The sequence below is a fragment of the Diabrotica undecimpunctata genome, chromosome 8 (genome assembly GCF_040954645.1).
Source record: "Diabrotica undecimpunctata isolate CICGRU chromosome 8, icDiaUnde3, whole genome shotgun sequence".
In the NCBI taxonomy this organism is placed as follows: Eukaryota; Metazoa; Arthropoda; class Insecta; order Coleoptera; family Chrysomelidae; genus Diabrotica; species Diabrotica undecimpunctata.
In genome coordinates this window covers 137,935,402-137,956,334 of record NC_092810.1, presented here as the reverse complement: position 1 = coordinate 137,956,334, position 20,933 = coordinate 137,935,402, and the positions used below count along the sequence as shown (strand labels likewise).

The window sequence follows — 20,933 nt, the reverse complement described above, 5'->3', positions numbered from 1 at the left end:
CCATCTTCGATGATAAATGAGTCCCACTGGGCCCAATACGTCTTAACTACTGAGCATAGGTTTGATATTTCCTGCCAAGGTGGTCGACGGTTTTCCTCTTTCCATTTTCGGATTTTCTGTATAACTGGATCTCTCTCTTGTTCTTCCCTTATCTTAGTAGGCGTCCAGTCGTCGTTGACAATCGTCGTTCTTAGCACTGCTGCTTCCTTGGATTCCGTTTTGTTGCAGTGGGGACACTCTGCTGGGCATGGCCTTCTGGAAAGAGAATCAGCGTTTCTGTGGCTAACTCCGGCTCGGTGCTCAATCTTAAAATCGTATTCTTGGAGTCGTTCGATCCACCTGGCTATCTGACCCTCTGGATTCTTAAACTGCATCAACCACTTAAGGGCGGCATGGTCGGTTCGGATTAGAAACTTTCTGCCATAGAGGTATTGATAGAAGTGCTCTACTGATTTAACTACTGCTAGAAGTTCTCTCCTCGTGACGCAATAATTCCGCTCAGGTTTTGAAAGAACTTTACTAAAATATCCGAGGACTCGTTCCTGTCCTCCTTGAATCTGAGACAGCACTCCTCCAATTCCCACATTACTTGCATCTGTATCTAAGATGAACTCTCCTTCTGGCAGTGGATACCCTAAAATTGGTGCTGTTATTAAATGCTTTTTCAAGGTCTCAAAGGCATTTTGGCAGTCTGTATCCCAGCGGTAATCTCTTGCTTCCTCCGTAAGTCGCGTTAATGGCTTAGCGATATCTGCAAACTTCTTAATAAACCTCCGGTAGTAAGTACATAGTCCAAGAAAACTTCTCACTTGATGTTTGTCAGTTGGTTTTGGCCATTCCTTAATGGAATCGATTTTTCCTTTATCCACGGCCACTCCTTCTTTACTGACTATATGACCCAGATAATTGACTTTACCTTGAAATAGCTGGCACTTCTTGGGGTTTAGCATCAATTGGGCAGCTTTAAGTCGATTAAAAACGTTTTCTAAATTCCTCAAATGATCTTCGAATGTCTCCCCCAAGACGATTATGTCATCTAAATAAACCAGGCATGTTTTCCAAGATAACCCTCTCAACACATTTTCCATAAGCCTCTCAAATGTCGCAGGAGCATTACAGAGTCCAAATGGCATAACGTTGAATTGCCACAATCCAGATCCTGTGGTGAAGGCTGTCTTTTCTTTATCTACTGGGTCCATTTCTACCTGCCAGTATCCAGACTTCAAATCCAAAGTAGAAAACAATTTACTTCCAGCCAATGTGTCCAATGTGTCATCGATCCGAGGCAGAGGATAACTATCTTTCTTGGTAACGTTGTTCAGCAAACGGTAATCCACACAGAACCTCGTCGTTCCGTCTTTCTTCTTAACCAGGACCACCGGAGAGACCCATGGGCTCGTAGAAGGTTCTATCACCCCGTCTTTCTTCATTTCCTGAACAATCGTTTCAGCTTCCTCTCTTTTCGCCTGTGGTAATCGTCGAGCTGTTTGACGAATTGGCTTAGCATTACCAGTATCAATTTTATGCTTAACAACCGTAGTTCTTCCCGTCTTTCCTCCTTTCGGTACGAAAATATCACGATACTGCCGAAGAAATTCCCTTAATTTCCTTTTCTCCATCTGATTTAGAGACTGTCCTGCAACTGCAACCATTTGGTCGAATTTATCGTTGGAATTATCAGATGTTGTCGCCTGACGGATTATGGATGTCACAGGTACACAAGTTCCTACTTTGGTCTCTTTCTTTATGGTCACTGGGTAGTCGTTGACATTGATAAGTCTCACAGGAATTTCCTTAGCCGAAGTCACCAATTCCTTTCCAATTATGATTCCACGGCCAACCTCATCGTCGTGGTTCCAAGGCTCCATCATAACAGGTCTCCCTTCGTCCACAAATCCCTGTAGCCGCGCTACTATGATCGTTTCGCTTCTCGCAGGCACGACCGTATCTTCTGTAATGGCTGCTTGCACAGTGTTATCATTATGTGGATGGAGAAATACCTCCTCGTTGCCAACTTTGATTACCTTATTCTTAAAATCCAATTGGAATCCATGCATATTCATTACGTCCATTCCTAATATAACATCCTCTTCGATGTCAGCAACTATAACAGTATGGACGAACTTTTCTGCTCCAATTCCCAATTGTACCTGGATTTCTCCATGAATGTTGGCATTTTCACCTGTAGCGGTCCGAAGTCGCAACCTCGTTGGTAACAGTTTCTTTCGGCTGTTTATAACTGTCGGGCGTATAATGGTTCTGGTCGCTCCGGTATCCACCAACAACGTATGCTTTTTACCATTTATGTCTCCATCTACATATACACTATCTTCACGACATTTCAAAGAAGCTATTAGTATGAGAGGGTCTTTGGAAGAGTTCCGGGTCGAAGCTGCCTCCCTAAGGTTGACTCGTTCTGGTTTTCCTGATGGTGAGTTTCTTGATTTTATGGTCTTCTTTTTCTTGCATGTCATGCTTTTCATCATGTTAACGAGCTGGTCAAGTTTATCTTCATCTCCTTCCTCTTCTACAGTCCTAACTTTACTGTACCCACCAGAGGCCTGCGTAGCTGACTCGTATTCGAGGGCGGCGGATAAGACATCAACCAGCGTCTTGTGACGAGCTAATCGTAGTGTTCTCTGCATTTCATGATCACGAAGACCATCAATAAACGTTTGAACGGCCAATTTTTCCATCATGTCTTCGGGAGCTGTTGGATAAGCATATCGTACTAATCTGGCAATATCTACCTCATATTCTTGAAGAGCCTCATCTTTCTTCTGTCTACGATTTTTAAGCTGTGACTGATATACATGCTCCAAATGTTCGTGGCCATATCGCATATTTAACCTCTTCTTCAGTTGTTCGAAATCATCGGTCTCCTCTACGGCTATGGTCTGAAGCACATCTAAGGCATCTCCTCGAAGAGCGATAGTCAGGTTTACAGCCTTTTCTTTTTCAGACCATCCATTTGCTCTTGCGGCTGATTCGAACTGTTTCATGTAGTTGTTCCATGATGATTTTCCGTCGAAAGTTGGGACTTTAACATGAATAGAACCTCCACTTCCTTCAAATTTCGGCCGTGTCTCCAACTTAAATTTCGTCTCGTCTTCTTTTATCTCCACTGTAATCGGATTGTTACCTCTCTCTGCTGTCCCTGTTTCTTCCATCTTCCTTTCCATCTCTTTAATCTTTTCTTCGAAGGCTAACATATCGGCAGCAACTTGGTTTTTTAACGAAGATATTCTATCGTCCAGGGCAGACATCTCAGAAGTGACTTTGCTTTCTAAAGAAGCGATGTCGCCGGAAACTTTCGAAATATCGCCAGAGACTTTGTTCTCTAATTTCGAAATCGACGAGATGACAGCATCATGTTTGTCTTCAAATAAATAAGTCTCTGGATCTAGTCCTTCTTCTAGCAAAGCGTTCTTTAGTCGTTGGACTAACTCAGCCTTTTTTCCGGTAGAAGCTAATTCTCTGTCTTCTAGATGTCTTCTTAAAGTAGTCACTGTCAGCTCATAAATCGTCGTCATTTTCACAATTTATTTTATATTCACTTGTATTATTATTATAAGTCTAATTTATGTTCGATCTCACTCTGACACCATTTGTTGTGAATTTATTAAAAGGTTCAATATTTATAACACTTACGGATTTAATTTATTTCTTTATTTATATTAACTTATCTGACAATAATTTATTATATCCGTACGTACAAATTCGCGAGCGCGGGTCTTGAGTATTAACTGTCTCTCCATATAAAAATGTTGTATTTATATACGAAATCCTGATATACTGGAATAGTCGAGAACATCAAGTTGGAGAATTCACCATAATTTGAATCTAGACTTCCACCGAAATTTCTACAATAAAACAGAATAATTAGTCATAAAAGTTAGGCCAGTATATTTATCGTAACACTACATACGCGCTTCAACACAACAACCACAATTTTTTCAGAGCAGCAGAGTGCAAAGTATATATTGCCATGATGGTCGTCAACATCCGAAACGGATGGACACTACAAGAAGAAGCAGATGTTTCGTTTTGATAGTTTATTTTATCTAGGTAACTTTACTTTTTTACGTTCCACTTATATTCATTTTATTATGGCTTCCGGCGGAGTCCTAAGGGAGGCTTTGCGGAGCACCGGGTCAGAGAGGTTTCTTATTGTATTCAGACAAATATTTTAGCAATATACTCATTTTATCATAGTAGACACTATTGTTGAGGGAAGTGGTATAAAAAGTATGTCGAAATGCAAGAAAATTTTGAAATTTTTGACGAAATTGCAAGAGCTGAACCTATTGTTTCCAAACAAATCGAAAGACGCCTATGACAGTACATACAAACGTGTGTTAGAACTTTAGCTCAGCAATATATAATTTTAAAAAACTCCGAAAATTTAATTTGATTTCAACAGTTTTATTTTATCATAGTCGATAATATCGTTAACGCTTAACTAATAACACTCGCTACTCGTTAATTGTACAGCTGGTTCCTAAAAAAACTTGATACGACTCTTAAAGCGTATTTTTTAGAAAATTGAGCAGTGTATTTTGAAGGATAAATACTTACATACTGTCACTGCCTAATCTTAAAATTTGTCAGATAACTTATTCTCTTCAACCTTAAAAAATGGCTCCACATGCTAGCAAAGAACTAAAAGCAAGAATTGTAACGAAATTAAAAGATGGTTGGTCACTATCTGCCGTAGCGAACCATTTTAACGTAAGCAGAACAACAGTTTTTAATATTAACAAAAGATGGAGAAAACAAGAAACTCTTGAAAGAAAGCAAGGTTCTGGAAGACAAAAAATATCTACCGCTCATGAAGATCGTAGGCTTTTGGAGAGATTAGAAGAGAATCCTTTCGAAGATGCAAAAACTGCAATAATTATGTCACAGTTTGCGGGAAGAAAGACAACAGGGCGCAGAATTAAAGCATTGCATCTTAGGTACCGAACTGCAGCAAAAAAACAAGCTCTTACACCACAACAAAGGCAATAAAGACATATTTGCTTTAAACCATCAGCTACAAAATCAAGATATTTGGGACAGAGTAATATTTACAGATGATAAAATTTTTCAATCTTCTAAAAAGGGGTGTTGGGTCTTCAAAATTGGGGTGTATAGACCAGGTAATAGTAGATTTAATGCTCTACACATTGATAAATATCGAGCAGCTGGTCACTTTAGCGCCAATGTATGAGGAAGGATTTCATCTAGAGGAATGGTATGGCGTATTTATGGTAGATTTGTTAGACAGACTTATCTGAATATTCTAGAAAACATCATGTTTCCCAGTGTAGAACAGTTGTATCCAGAAAATAATTTTATCCTCCAAGAAGATAATTGTCCTGTTCACACTGCAAATATAATAAACCAGTGGCTCCAAAATAACAACATCGAAACCTTACCATGGCCCAGCTACAGTCCAGATTTAAACCCAATCGAGAATGTGTGGGGGGTTTTTATAAAACGGTCGTATCTGCGTAATTTTATAGCTCAAAATGCTGAAGAACTGTGGCACGGTATACAACAGGTTTGGGAAGAGCTCTCTGAAGAAGACAATTTCGTAGTTCCTTTCGCGCAGATGAACCGAAGACTACAAGCTGTTATCAATGCTGATGGAGATATTACAAAATATTAATTTTATTTTTACATACCTAAATTTAGTATAGTTTTGGTCTTCCAGACCCTCACTATCTTTCGAGAGTTTCTTGTTCCCTCCATTTTTTATTAATAGAAAAACTGTGGTTCTGCTTATGTTAAAATGTTTTGCTGCCTCTGATAGTGCCCAGTTATCTTTTAATTCGGTTACAATTCTTGCTTTAATATATTGTTAAGTCGTTTGTTTTATTACCCTATTTTATGTAAAAACTATCATTTATATACTTTTTATCAAATGGAGGAATTCAAAATAATTTCAAAATTTAGTCCTTAATAATTATTACAATTTATGAATTAAGTAACATATATGTTATCAATTTTTTGTTTATTTTATTATTTGTCTGTCATAATAAATATAATATAATGTCAGACCAATCAAATACACCGCTCAAAATGATCAAATATTACTAAGAGTCATATCAGTTTTTTAGGAACCTACTGTACGTTTGAATTGTAAGTGGTTTCACGCGAAATTAGTGTAAGATCGAGTTAAATAGTTGCCGCATATATCTAGGCAAGTGATACCCACGAACCTAGCAGATAAGATAAGGGAATATGTCTTACGAGCTCGTATAATAGCACCTGGTAAAGACGTGAAAAGATAAAAGTTCAGACTTCATTAGTGCGCAGAACATTACTACAACAATATCGTAGTTTTAGCTTCAGGTCATTTTCATTAGTTATAGTAATTCTCATTATTTTATATTACTTTCATTTATATAGCTCATATCCCTTTTTGGTAAATTTATTAGTGAACCAACACCTATAGAACCTGAGATATATTCTCTTGGAACCCTTATATTACATTTGCGTTGCAATTTTTTAACTGGAGATAACCTTGCCGGCTGTAATTATGTTTACTAATAATATATTAAAAATGCTAGGAGAAAAATAAAAATGTCTTTCGAAATTTCCCTATGTATTTTAATGCGGAAGTTTGCAATATTAGCTCATAGAAGTTGATATACAGATACAAACGTTCCACGATCTACATTTTGTTGAAAATATAGTTTGCACCATAGTTATCTTATCGCAGAACACTATAATAAAATAAACAATATCTATTTATAATTGTTTATTTCATTGTCTTTCCAGAAAATAAACCTCACCTTACTAACGTTGATAATGGTTAAATTTATCATTATTTCACTTCAGGCATATTATGATAAAAGCATTGTTGTCCATTTTACAGCTTTTAGGGATTAAGATAAATAAGTTCAAATTATTTTTGAATCTTATTCATATACATATCATCAAAATCACTAAAGAAAAATATATCATAAATAAATCAATACAGTATACATATAAAATAAAAATAAATTTAAAAGCAAGCAAAGTCAATTATTGTATACTTGACACAATTTGTTGATTTAAGTAGGTCATAAAAAGCATAATATTCAGTTCAACTTTAACAAGACATTATCATTGTTAACACATCACTAATTTCCTAATTTTATTATTTGACATTGTGTATTGCTTTAAAAACAATTGATTTTAAATTTATTATTCCCAAAAAAATAAGTGCATTCAGTAAACCGTAAATTATATTAGTTACAATCATTAGAAAAACACGTAGACTTCAGTACAAAAAAAAGTATATAAAACTTTTTTTGTTTTGTATGTATTCATTTTTAGTCCCTGTTTAACTCATTCTTTGGTTCGGCGTTAAGTACCTGTTGCAAATCTTCTTCAGCTGCCTTTAACACCACCTTTGACGTGTATGAAGTCATGTTATTAACAAAGATTGCCCGCTTTATTACGCATTACCTCGTCACCTATCGTTACTACCTCTCTTTTCCCGTATCTGCTCTTATGTCGTCTACCTATCTCTTTCGATGTCTCCCTGCTATTATTTTCGTCTTTCTTGGTGCCTGTTCCAGGATTTTCCGTGTCCACCTGCTATTATTGTATCTTTCATGTGGTTGTAACATATTCATTTCTTTTTTATCATCTTCTCCAAGATACGCGACTTGTCTTATTTCGGTGTTTTTAATCTCGTCTCTTTATGTCATGGTAAGGAAAATAGACTCTAATCCATATTTCAGGGAATTGTAATTTGCTGTTAGCTGGTCGAGCACTAATGATAATAGCACTGAGTCTTAATTCGACTGAATGGAAACATGACAATCTTAATAGATACTCCAAAGACATCGTGAAATGAGCCTTGATAATTAGGCATCATCATCATCATATCATTAGCCGTTTTGAGTCCACTTATGAACATAGGCATCCCGTAATTAATTCCATTGCATGATTCGATCTTGAGCACCGTGAATCTATTCTAAAATTTTCTTGGTCGCTCTTCCATCTCCGACTTTGGCAACATGTCCTCCCCTCTTTCATTTTAACGTTGTAATCTTTTCACTGCTTTCGTAACACTAGTTTTTATTCTGACTATTTGATTTGAAACTCTGTCTCTGAGGGATCTATTCAACATTGACCACTTCATTGCTATCTGTTCCACTTGTATTTTATTGATGACTTTTCTGGTAAAGGTCAATGTTTCCTCCACACATTAGAACTAGAAGTACACACTGTTCAAAGAGCACATGGGAATATCTGATTTAAAGACTTCCATCAGTTTTCCGTAAGCTGTCAATATTAGTCCTTTTCTCCTGTTTAACTCTTTGGTTTGATTGTCTCTTCCTAATTTAATCTTGTGGCCCAGATGCTTCTAGGTATACACAGGCATGATCTAGCCGTACCCGGTTTGCAATAGGACTATGTCATCTGCAAACCTCAAGTTGTTAAGAAACTCCCCATTTATGTTATCTCTATATTTTCCCAATTATCGTTTCTCATAGCAATCGGTAATGAAGTGATGAATAGTTTAGGAGAGATAGTGTCTCCTTGCCTAATACCCTTCTCCAAGTGAAATGTGTTGCCGTAGTACATTCTCACTGTCTCACAAAATCTAGCTTAGGTGCCAGTCTATTAGTAACCTATTCTTCTGAGAGGTCTGTAGTTTCCACTTTACGTTACATCTCCTTTTTTATGGAATATTATCATAACGGCGCTATTCCATTTTTTTATGTAATTCCTTCAAAAAGTAGCCATTATATAAAGAGTTTTAAGGCTTTTATGAAGCATTCGCTCCTAGTTTTATCATTTCACTTACAATGCCGTCTTCTTCAGGTATATTGTTGTTCTTCATACCTTTCAACGCTGATTCAATTTCCTCTTCCTTGATTCTGTAGTACTGGGATTTCTACCTCTGGAATATGATCATCTCAACTATATAATATGTAATAGTACTCTTCGATGATTAATAATAAGTTCTTCAATAAACGCTGTAAATAGATCTCTAGAATAAAAAATGCCAATAAAACTTCCAAATTCCAAAAAAGTGTATACTGTGAAGCCAGTCATAATGAAGAAAAAATAATGTAAAGAATTCAATTCAAAATGTATTGTACTGTAACGTATAAGACTGACAAGCTTGTCAGACTATAAGATCCGTTAAGATAAAACAAATAAGTGGCCCAGGAAGAAAGAAGAGCTCGCGGTTGCGAGATATAAAAGTTTGGTGCGGAATCCGAAATGCAGATGAAACTTTTACACTTGCTAGAGAGAGGATAAATTCGACTCTGCACGCTAAAAGTATATGGTACTTGAAAAATAATATCTTATTGTTAACGATGTCACAATGAGTGGATTGATTAAACACATTCAATGTAGAGAAGAGAACCATCATAACGAATATCTAGAATAAGGTTGTAGCATTTTCTTTTCACTCTGTATATCATAAAAATCTATATAAGTTTCTATAAACACGTAACGTTTTGCGTTTTAGAATTTCAAACGAGAAGACATACTATGGGTGTTTGTTTACACAGTCTTAATTGCACCGAATAAAGCTTTCTCTGCAATAATTGTGTCTTAAAAGCTTCGATTGGAATAAACAAAATCGAATCATTTATCTACATTGACAAAAAGCAGATGCCGTTGGAGATCCAAGGTTGTATGAATTATTATCGCGGAGATGAATTAAATGCGTCCAGCTATGTATCGGCTAATAAAAAATATAGCTTATGTAACATCATAGTATTTTTGATTTCTCTAACAATCTGCTTTTCTCTTGCACAAAATATAACTAAATTGTAACAGGTTTGCTGAACGAACATACAAGGTAAGGGTGCTTATTGTTATTTGATTATATATTTTATGTATTTTGGTTTTAAAAGTTTTCCTTGTCCCTCTAAGAAAAGATAAAGTGGCGTTCTTTTTCCTTTTTATTTGGTTTAATTTTTGTTCATTTTCTTTCAGTTAGAATAATTCATTTTTTTATTCTTTCTGACTTACCCACCGTATGGCCCACCTTCTGAGCATCCCTTCTTTCCTAACAGGCGATTGTACATTACAAGGTATCAGATCAAAAATACCGCGTATAAAATTATATTGTGACAAACGAATACAACGTATTTCGTTACATTGTTACAACAAACAATGATTAAATAAGTGAACCAAAATTAAAAACAACATCCCCTTTGGAACGTTTGGAAGAGTTATAAAAATTTCTAAATGATATCCAATGTTGACATTGCTCAGAAATTTCAGTCTAATATCTTTCGCATGGTGGCGTATGTCTCCTGGTACGTTTCAAACTAAACTCTACATGAAGACTAGAACATAATTTATGTCAAGGGCGCCATAACCGAGTTACGCATCTTAGAAACTAGAAAATCTCAATAATAATCTACTCCATCCACTTGTTCAAATATAGATCAATATAAGAATAAGGAGACGCTGACTAAAAGAACTACGAATGTCACAAACAAGGCCTGTCGCCGGACAGGCCTTCATCACGCTATTGTAAGAGTTTTAAAGCTATGTATTCGACAAATCAGTCTATATTTTATTTTAAATTGTAATATTAAAAAATATGTATTTTCTGTGATAAAACTAACGTTTCTACACTATCAAAGCTTTGTTTAGTTTAAAATCTTACATAATTTCAGTTAAAGTTTTAAAAATAGTGAGACAAAGGTTTCCTGAACTACATGTAAACAATTAAATAGAAACCATAAATATTATCTAAAAAAACATACTGGCAAACATCCTGATCCACCCTTGTATCTAGAATACGGGAGGTCATTAACGTCTGTACAAACATCGCATTGCTCAACAGTAAAAAATAAACAATCCCAAGTATTTGAAAAGGCGCGATTGTAACTCTATCACTTTTTCTTTGTGTTCTTTTAAGCTGGATCGGTCGGTTAGCTCTTCAAAGCTTCGGATTGGACACCGGCCGCTAATAGGCTCATTTGTATGCCGGTTTTAGTGACAACTACGGTTAAGGCACGTCGTCAAATTGTAATAGTTTGCTTTATTTTAAATAAATTTTAACCATATAAAAGTACAGAGTACTCGAACACTAAATAGAACGTGGGTATATGTTTTTTAATTAGACTGAATTGTATTTATACGATGTTTAAGCTTTTGTAAACGAAAACCAGATGATATTTGACATTTGGAATTTGATGAAAGTCATACGGAAAAGAAAACAAAACCTGGACATACAATAAAAACAGAATAAATAATACAACCAAAGTAGTAACAATCTCAGTAGAGTATTTTGTTGATAGTATGAATCGAGTGTTTTTATAAAATAGAAGCACTGAATACAGAAATATTTTTTTTATCGAATTATTGTAAAGTTTATAACGAAAAAAATAAAAATACAACATTATCGTTACATAATATGATGTACATGAGGGAGAGTTACATCATATATACCATATAAGGTAAAGATGGCTCCGCTGGATTCAGACGTTGTTGCCATATGAACCTCAATTGTTCGTTAAACAAATGTTTTAACACTATTGCAATATTTTTTGGACCTTGCATGTAAATTAAGCTCATCAACGTGGCTATGTTCCTGAAGGATGTTATTATAGTAGTATACGATTCTGTATACGCCAGAAAAAAGAATTTCCAAGCAGCTATCAGTGTATCAGGTACCTTTAGTTGTGGTTTTACTTCTGGATTATTGATAAGTATATTTTGTTTCTTTTCGAGCGTTAGGACGGGTAGGTGCTTCATCCTTATAGTGCTTTTGTATTTTTTATCCTCGAAATCAGAAATGTCGACCGCGGACTGTGGTGATTCTTCTTTGCAATCACTGTACACACATACTGCATCAGATTCGTAATCATCCAATATGGTTTCAGTATTAAAATCTCTAATACTAATTCAGATGTTCCAGCAAGCCATGGTACAATGACTGAAAAAAATATGTTTTAATTGCAGATAAATGCAGTAATGCTAGCTGTATACGTCTTTTTCCCACGGCTAGTAAGTGAAAATAAAATAAACTCTGTAAATATTATAATTTAGCACATCTAACTGTTTTGGCAAGCAACAACAAGAAAAATGTTGTCGTTTGTCGTTTGAAGAGGGAAATGCTCACACGACAAACATTGCTGTCGTACATTATTGCTGATAATATTGTATTTAAATTGGTGTTTTGACTAGAATACGAATTTCAACAGTCAACAGACCTAAATAAGCATATTCAAAAACTGAGCTAGAGCAGGATATAAGTCAACAGTTGAGAACATTGTCATTTTATAACTGAAAATGGGAGTTAAAGGTTAGTTCATATTGCGACGAACGCCGGGTTAAGGAGAAAATACAGCTAAACCTGATTATTACCAAATTCTTCATATTTTAATGCACGAAAATTTAACCTGGATAACGTATTAAGCATGAAAATTGGTTCACAATTACATATACGATTATGTTTTACAAAGTTTCATTGTAAAGTCGCGGTAACATTATAATGTAGAATACTTTAAAAGCGGCAACGTTTGATCCTTGTTTACAACCGCCGGTTGTCTGTGCGAAGCGTTTTATTTGGGAAGCAGTTCCTGAGCAGAGTGTAGGTGTAGAGCGTTGTTTGCTGTATAAGTATAAGTAAAAATAAATATTTTTAATTACATATTTAATTTATGTAACAATAAAACACTGAATACGTTGTTTTCAAAACTTCCACAAAATTTATTATAAAATATATCTATCTATATTATATAAATCACTACAGCTGTTTCGGCAGAGTGCCTTTCTCAAGGGATCTATTTTTGGTATGCGTTTACACTTTATAGTCTTTAACGAAATAGGTTGAGGAGGGGAGAACTGTTTGTCTCTCAAGTTGCTCGAACAAACAATTAATAAAATTTTAAATCAAAAACTACACAAGAAAGCCCCGACCTTAGATATTTCACCACCAGAGAAAAAACCCAGTACCTTCTGCTCGATTACATATACAGGCAAAATATCAACAAAAATAGCCACACACATAAAAAGAAAAGAATAACACCAGCTTTCAGAACAAACAACAAAGAGCCAAAATAAAAAGCACTTACACAGTGGTGTATACAAACTTAAATGTGGCGACTGCATAAAAACTTACATCGGTCAAACTGGTAGAAATTTTAATAAACGAATAGCAGAACAAAAAAGGGCTTTCAATAATAGAAAAACAGATTCTACATATGCACTCCACCTTCTAGATCATAATCATTCTTTTAATGACGAATTTCAAATTCTTCACATTCAAAATAAAGGTCTTAAGCTATCTTTGTTAGAATCTATGGAAATTAACAAATTAAAAAACACAGACATAATTCTGAATGACCAACTTGATATAAACAGTTCTCCCCTTCTCAATCTATTTCGTTAAAGACTATAAAGTGTAAACACATACCAAAAATAGATCACTTGAGAAAGGCACTCTGCTGAAACAGTTGTAGTGATAAGATTTTATAATAAATTTTGTGGAAGTTTTGAAAACAAAGTTTTCAGTGTTTTATTGTTAAATAAAATGAATTTCCATTGAGTAACGGTCGAATCCATCAAATTACATATTTACTTGTCAGAACAACCAGCCGCCGCACTCTATCTTACAAGTAGAACTATCAAAACCTACAAATCTGTGCGATCTACTAATTCTCTTACCACATCTATACTTTGAGATAAAATCAGTAGAAAAATCAGCAAAGACAATGGACTAAAAATTATCAATACATTTTAATGGTAATAATTTGAAAGGTAATGAATGCATTGTCTAGTTTTCAGACTTTTCCAATTTTCTATAAAACATAAAGTGATATTATAAAGGTAATTAACTGCTGTTGATGCCAATATAGCCATTGGTATAAGTATAAGTCGGCAAGGATTAGGCAGTTGTATCGAGACGAATATTTTATTGTATCGTTAATGTGTAGTCTCCCAATTATTAATCGTTATAATAAAACCAGAAAAGTTGCGAAACTAGTAAGAATTGTATGCCAAGAGGTACGTCCTCCAGAAATGTGAAATTATTTTATCATCTTGAAGAGGGCAACTAGATATCTGTAAAATCATGAATCCTAGTTTTTGAATGTGACAATAACTGCGATTTCATTGCTACCTCTATGCCAAAGGCTTTCTGAGGTCAATACGTTTTCACCCTCATCTAAGAGCACAAATGCCAAAGACAATCTTCACCGTTTGTTCCCTAATTTTTTTTAATAAGTGTCCTTTTGAAATTTATTCTGATAGTAGCACGTATATGTTTGAACGTAGAACTCGTTGATTTATCCAGAAAATTCTATCTGTTCAACCATTTAGTGGAAATTATGCAAAGAGGTTTCCTTGTGGAGAACACATTGTTCATTAAAAAAATTTTATTTGATTTTTGAAGAATAATGTGTTACAAGAAATATTGTCATTTTCAATATTTCCACTTTTTACGAAAGTTGGACATATAGTTTTTGTTGGTAGATTTTTGACGTAAAGCAAATGTGATTCAAAATAAAGAATTGTTTCCATTTTATGTATGAAAAAATATTTCTTGACAATTCTTAACAATATACCCCATTTTTGACGAGCACTAGAGATGTATTTACAACAATTATTTTCAAATAAAAATCAAGTAGAAGTTTAGACGCAATATAAACAATTAAAGTAGGACATGCACTCAGACATTACGAAGTTTCAGCGGATATGATAAAACTTGTAAAGAACGATAATATGTTAGATGATATCATAACGAAGAAATGAAATAAATATTTTAAGATTTTATTGGTAAACACATGCAAATAAATAGGTATTTCATAATTATAAGGGAAGTTACTAATCTCAGCTGCTTTTTATATATAAAAATGTACCGGGAAACAACGCAATATAAGGCAGAATTATATCACATTTGTTAGATACAGTGTGGAAATCACTTATGGAATAAAAAATTTTGTGTCCTTATTTTAAAAAACTGTAAAAAAGCCCGTCAACTTTTAATTTAAGTACCTTGTTCTGCTGAAGTGACATAACCATTCCGTTCGAAAATCCACCTATACTCAATAATGCAGTAGAGGTAGCCTTGCCTCTAGTAAAGGATATTGTATACCAGAAGAATTTATACAGTGCGCAAAAAACTGGGGTAAGTGTCAACACAAACACTTCCGAAATAAGAGACTTGTTCTCAATTTTAATTTTTATGGGGGTAATACAGCTGCCAGCAATAGAAGATTATTGGGCCACTTCTTCAAAAATTGCTGTGTACTCAAAATAAATGTGCTATGACAAAATCTAATTAATACAATAAAAACATGGGTGGAGGGGATAAAGCTAACTATTTATTAGGTCTTTACAGAAGTCTAAGTCGTAGTAAAAGATGGTACTTATATTACAATAGTTACCTGGCTCTTAGATGTCTGTATTATAAATGAATGGATATTATATCAAAATGACAGTAAAGCCAATCATATAAATTTTATGTCTCTCAAGAAGTTTAGAATGTAAGTAGCTAGGTCTTTGTCCAACACCGGAAAGAATAAGATAAAGCGAGGCCGTCCATCAAATACAAAAAATACAGACAGCCATCCACTTGCTGTAAGATCTGATGATGCTACCAGAACATATGCGTCAGGTTACTGGCTACTAGATTTTGGTAAAACTGGCTATACAACTGTGAAGTTTGAAAAATGTAACATGCAGTTTTGTTTTACACTGAACAAAAATTGTTTTTCATCATTCCACCGTACATGAGCGCTTTTTAAACATACATTTAAATGTACAGGGTGATTCACGCAAGTCCATTATCTTTATTTTTAATGAAACACCCAGTATATTTTTATATTTTTAAAAGCTTCTGAACAACCTGATCTCAACGAACTAGTAGAAGAAGTAGTTCGAAGCACAGTTCAGTAGTTCCTAGTTAAAAAATAAGTAAAACACGTTTTACACATGGTAATAAGAATATTGCACTTAAAATGAAAAATTTGTATATATTTTAAACCCCTGGAAAAATTTTAGCTACTGTAACACAACGCGTAAAATTTTATGTTTTTCAGATGTTTGGGATTATTGAATTTCGAGAAGCAAATGAGGATTCATCCAATTTTGAGTGGTATCTATAAGATATAGACATTGAAATCGCTAGCCTATACTTAGAAAAACCGATTCAACAAGATCCATTGAAAATTAACGTAAGTCACAGCAATTATTATGGTATAACATTGCCACAACATTAACGTTGTGGACTTTTAGCATAAAGCAAAATTGCATCGTCCATTTTAAAAACCTAACGAGCCGTGTGAATCGTTAAAAAGAATTATTAAAACCATTAAAAACAACAGAAAATTTGAGCAATTTTATCAAAAATGATAGCAGTTTGCCGGTGACTTTATGCTTTTAGTCGACTAAATATTTATTTCTTCACAAGCCAATTCATTTTGAACGAGTGCAAACATTTACGTATATTTTGTTGTTATCTGTAGAATAATATCCGTATTGTTTGACATAATTCGGAAAAAAATAATTGTCTAGGATTTCCTGAACAAAACCTCCGAAAACTCAACTTGGCAACGTCAAAACGAAATCAGCTGTCCTGTGTGCGTGTGCCTCCTCCATGGCAAATTGCGATCTTTCTAGTTCTTGTATCGTTTAAAACCGGTCTGACCGGCTTCATATTACAATAACGTGGTGCCGATGTAAAAGAGGACTATGACGGCTCATAGCATAGCATCATGGTAGAAGAACCTACTTGGCCCCTTTTATTTCTATAACCTCACTACGACGACTGCCATTTGGGCCTTACGACCTGCTGCAGGTGGGCGTCTACTACTGACTTGAATGCTTGGTCGGCAAAGACGAATCTTTCGTCAATATTCCGGCCATCTGTTCGCATGTTTGTCTTTAAAAACGGTATATAATTTAGTAAAACTTTTATTACTTTCCACATAATAAAAATGAGAGTGTTCTTTAATTCTATAGAATGTAGAATAGTTCTACAATACTACAAAATAATGTAAAGAATGTTAGTTAATTAAAACAATAGGCAAGGTAGAATCCAAAGAGCAATGAAATAAAAAGTCAAAATATAACGTTGGAAAAACAAGAAATTGTAAAGGGAAAGTACTTGACGAAAACTATGTTTTTAGCGTTTCGATTAACACTAAAATAATCATTTTATTGAAGAACTTGTCAATTATTCATCACTACTGTTTTTTTGCTAAAATATATTCTAGAAATTTTCTAAATATAGAATGTATAAGTATAATTTATTATTCCAGAGATGGTTTCATTCTATATCCAATATTTTACACTTTGTAATACTAGTGAACAGGAAAGAGAAATGGAAGAAAAGATCAGCATTTTTTTTCGGAATTTCCATTACTTGTTCAATACTGATGCCATCGATTTCTACTTAATATCTGATTAGTTCTTTGCTATTGTTTTAGTTTTTTTGAGTTGAGATTGGTCATCCTTTTGCTCTATGTTAAATCTGTGGACTAGTCTTTGCAAACAATCTTCATCTTGGGCTATCGATATTGCTTCGTCTGAGTATTTTTACTTCTTTGTTTCCCATTCTGTTTTTTCCTTTGTTGACACCTTTGATGATTTCATCTATGATTAAATTGAAGAGCACAGGGTTCAATGAGTACCCCCGTCTTATTCTGCTGCCTATGTCTATAGGTTCTGTAAGTTGTCTATCTATTCTGACCTCCATTTTGTTGTTTTGGTAGATGTTTTCAATAGTTGTTATGATATCTAGGGGAACTTCTCTGCCATACAGAAGAACGATTACTTCTTTGAGTCTTACTGTGTCAAATGCTTTCTTCAAGTCAATCAGACACAGAAATGCTGCTCTATTATACTCTAGTGATGTCTCAGTAATTTGCTTTATGACGAATATTGCATCTGTACACGATCTTCCAGTACGAAAACCATGTTGTTCATCTACTAAACGTATCCTATGATTCCTTAGTTCTTGTAAAATTTTAGTCGTAAGTTTTATGCTGCTCCACACTATTTCAATAATTCGTTTTTTATCCCGTCTTTACCTGCAGCTTTTCAAGTGATTTCCTAACTTCTTATGTATTTATATTAACTTCATTTGCCTTTTCAGTTCTAGAGTCATTTGTTCTTCCAAACCTATACCTCTAAAATTATTTACATCTCCAAATGATTTACATCTTAAAAGGACCTTGCTGGTAAACTTTTGTTTTAAGCAGCCCCGTAAGCAATAATCCAGAGGGACTAAGGCCAAGGTATCTAGCAGGCCAAAAGATCTTGAGTATCTGTGAGTTACTTTTCTGTTAAACGTAGGTACGCCGAAGAAATTATTTAACATTTAATAGGTTTACTGTGGCACGACGCATCGTCTTGTTGGAACCAAATACATTGGCGTTCTTGTAGGGGTAGTTCGTCAATAAAGTCATTGATGCAGTTTTTTAAAAAAAATTGTAGATATTATTCAGAACTCATATAGTGGTGGAAATAATACGGCTCAATTAATCTATCTTTGAATACCACGCTACACGTTAGTATTAAATGAATATTGGGCTTTTATTGAAAAATGTAGATCTTACTCAGAGCACCAGCGACAATATTGTGACAAAAGACAAAACGGTTCCAAGTGAAGAAAATGTTGTCTCATCCAAAAAATATGCGTCTAATAAAAAAAGGATATTCTAATTTTCGTTGGATAATAGAGCAAAATTTAAATCGTCCATTAAAATCCATTTTTTTCCTTTTTAAAATTATTGTAAATTATTGCAATTACATATTTATGTGAACGTGAATTTCAACTTTTTGTACTAAATTTCGATTTTGTAAAAAATAAAGGTACTTTGCGATTAAACAAAATGCATATTTTTAACAAATTCGGTACAAGAGTAAAATAAATTGATAACCCAAGGTTGCATTTTGGGTTTTTATCCTTGCAGAATTGCAAATTCCTTGCAAATTAAGTGGGTTTCTAAAATTAAAAAAGTAGTTTTACATATGGTCCCTTCAACTGGATATATTGTAAAACTAATGAAATATAATATGATGTTTCATTAATAATGGGAAATATTTTAACTCTAGATACCTGGGCTCAAAATATTAAGGTTTTTGAAAAATATCTCTCTAATGTGGTTTGTAAGATAATACAATTACTAACTCAGAAGTAAAACCACAAAATTGTAAAAAAAATCTTTAGTTTCTAATACATAGGTACTTCGGCGGTTTATATCGCATAGGTATACATAGGCGTTTCGACATCTCTGTCATTCTCAGCAATAAATGTAAGAGAAGCTAAATTGAGTATAATTAAAGGAAATTGGCTATGTTGTCAACGCTATAGGAAATAATTATTAAAAAGGGCTTCAAAAGTCCAATTGTTCTCTTCTGAGTACCATTTTGGAGAGAGGAAGATTTTTCACCTCTCCACAATTCTCACAAATCACAATTTGTTTTTATTTGTTGAATGTATCTATTCGTTCCAAGAAATTTCAATAAATAAGATTACGTTTTTTGTTAATAGCGAATGAAATTTCATTTACGTAATAAATGTAATTCTATGACCCAAAAACACAGACATAATTAATACATTAATCAAAATACCTGTGTTGCTTCATTTTTAACTTCAAATATCTCGAAAAATAATGACTTATCGTTACGAATAAAGACTATATTATTTACACAGAAAGTATTTGAGAAACTAAAAATTGTGCTAAATTAACAATTCCGTCAGTGGCGTAGAATTTGGGAGGGGTCAACCATTCTCTTTCTCCTGTCGGACGCCTCTAGTAGTAGCCAGAAACGTTTATTTAACAAAATTTAGTAGAGTGTACAGTACCTACACTTTTTGCCAAGTATGACAAGGATATGTCAAAGAATTTTAAAGTACTGGGTACAAATAGTTGTTAAATTTTTAAATAAAACACCCTGTAACTCAATAGGGAGCCACACTTTATTTAAGTGGTTTCGGTTAAATCTTAACATTTTGAGCCCAGGAATCTACAGTAAAAATATTTCCAATCATTAATGAAACACCCTGTATAGCTATTTAAAATAAATTTGAAATTATCATTTGTGGGACTCCCGGAATTCTATTTAAAAACGTGAAAAAAGTACAAAGTATATTTTCCATTTGTGTAAAGTTTATGTATGTGATAGATACATGTATAAGGTTATAAATTTGTTTGCATTTCTTTATCTAATGTGTAGTCGATAACTGAGAAACCAAGGTCAAAATGCAAAATCATTTCATAAATTAAAACTTTAATGTTCAATTTACCTGAAAGTGTTATCTTTCGGATCAATAATTTAAATAGTTGCCATATTACGGAATTGTCTGAGTGAAAATTTTTAACACAAAAATGGTGGAAATTATGTTTGTTTTATCTTATAGTATTTTAAAGAATGCGTTAATTGCATTCTATCACATTAGGTATAATAGAAACATGATATTATTCTATACTCATATTTATTTCCCATTTTCTTAATTTTGAGACCATTTAAAGTTGATATTTCTACTTCTTCATTATGTTACCTCTCTGCCTTTTTGGCCCTGTCTCTCCTAAGTTCAATAAATCGTTTTTGTATTTTTGAAAACTCAAAGATGTCCTTTATTTTGGATTTATTCTTTCATTTCGCTACAAAAAAGGTGCTAAGCTATATCGTAGTGGATATCAATTTTTTTTTGGTGCATTTGTATTACAATACATTCTTATTACTTTTACCATATGATAATATATGGATTCTTTTGAGGCTTCTTTTCGAAATTTTTAGTTTTATAAGCTTTTAATTTTACAAAATTACTATTTAAATTTTGCTTGGAGGCAATATATTAAATTAAGAATACCTATACATATATTACCCTTAACACCAAATAATAATGTAGAGTCGTTTATCAACTTTAATTTGAATACGTAGCCTTAACGACAGATAATAAAATCGGCAACGACGCCGTTCCTTTTCCAATTATAGGTCGTTTTCATGCTCTTCGTCGT

The 20,933-nt window shown here is 33.8% G+C and overlaps 1 protein-coding gene across 2 annotated transcripts in view; it reads right to left on the bottom strand.

Moving 5' to 3' along the window:
• The window catches only part of skd (mediator complex subunit skuld), a 185,262-nt gene that overhangs the window by 126,449 nt on the left and 37,880 nt on the right, over positions 1–20,933 (bottom strand). The gene's annotated exons all lie outside the window — the stretch shown is intronic.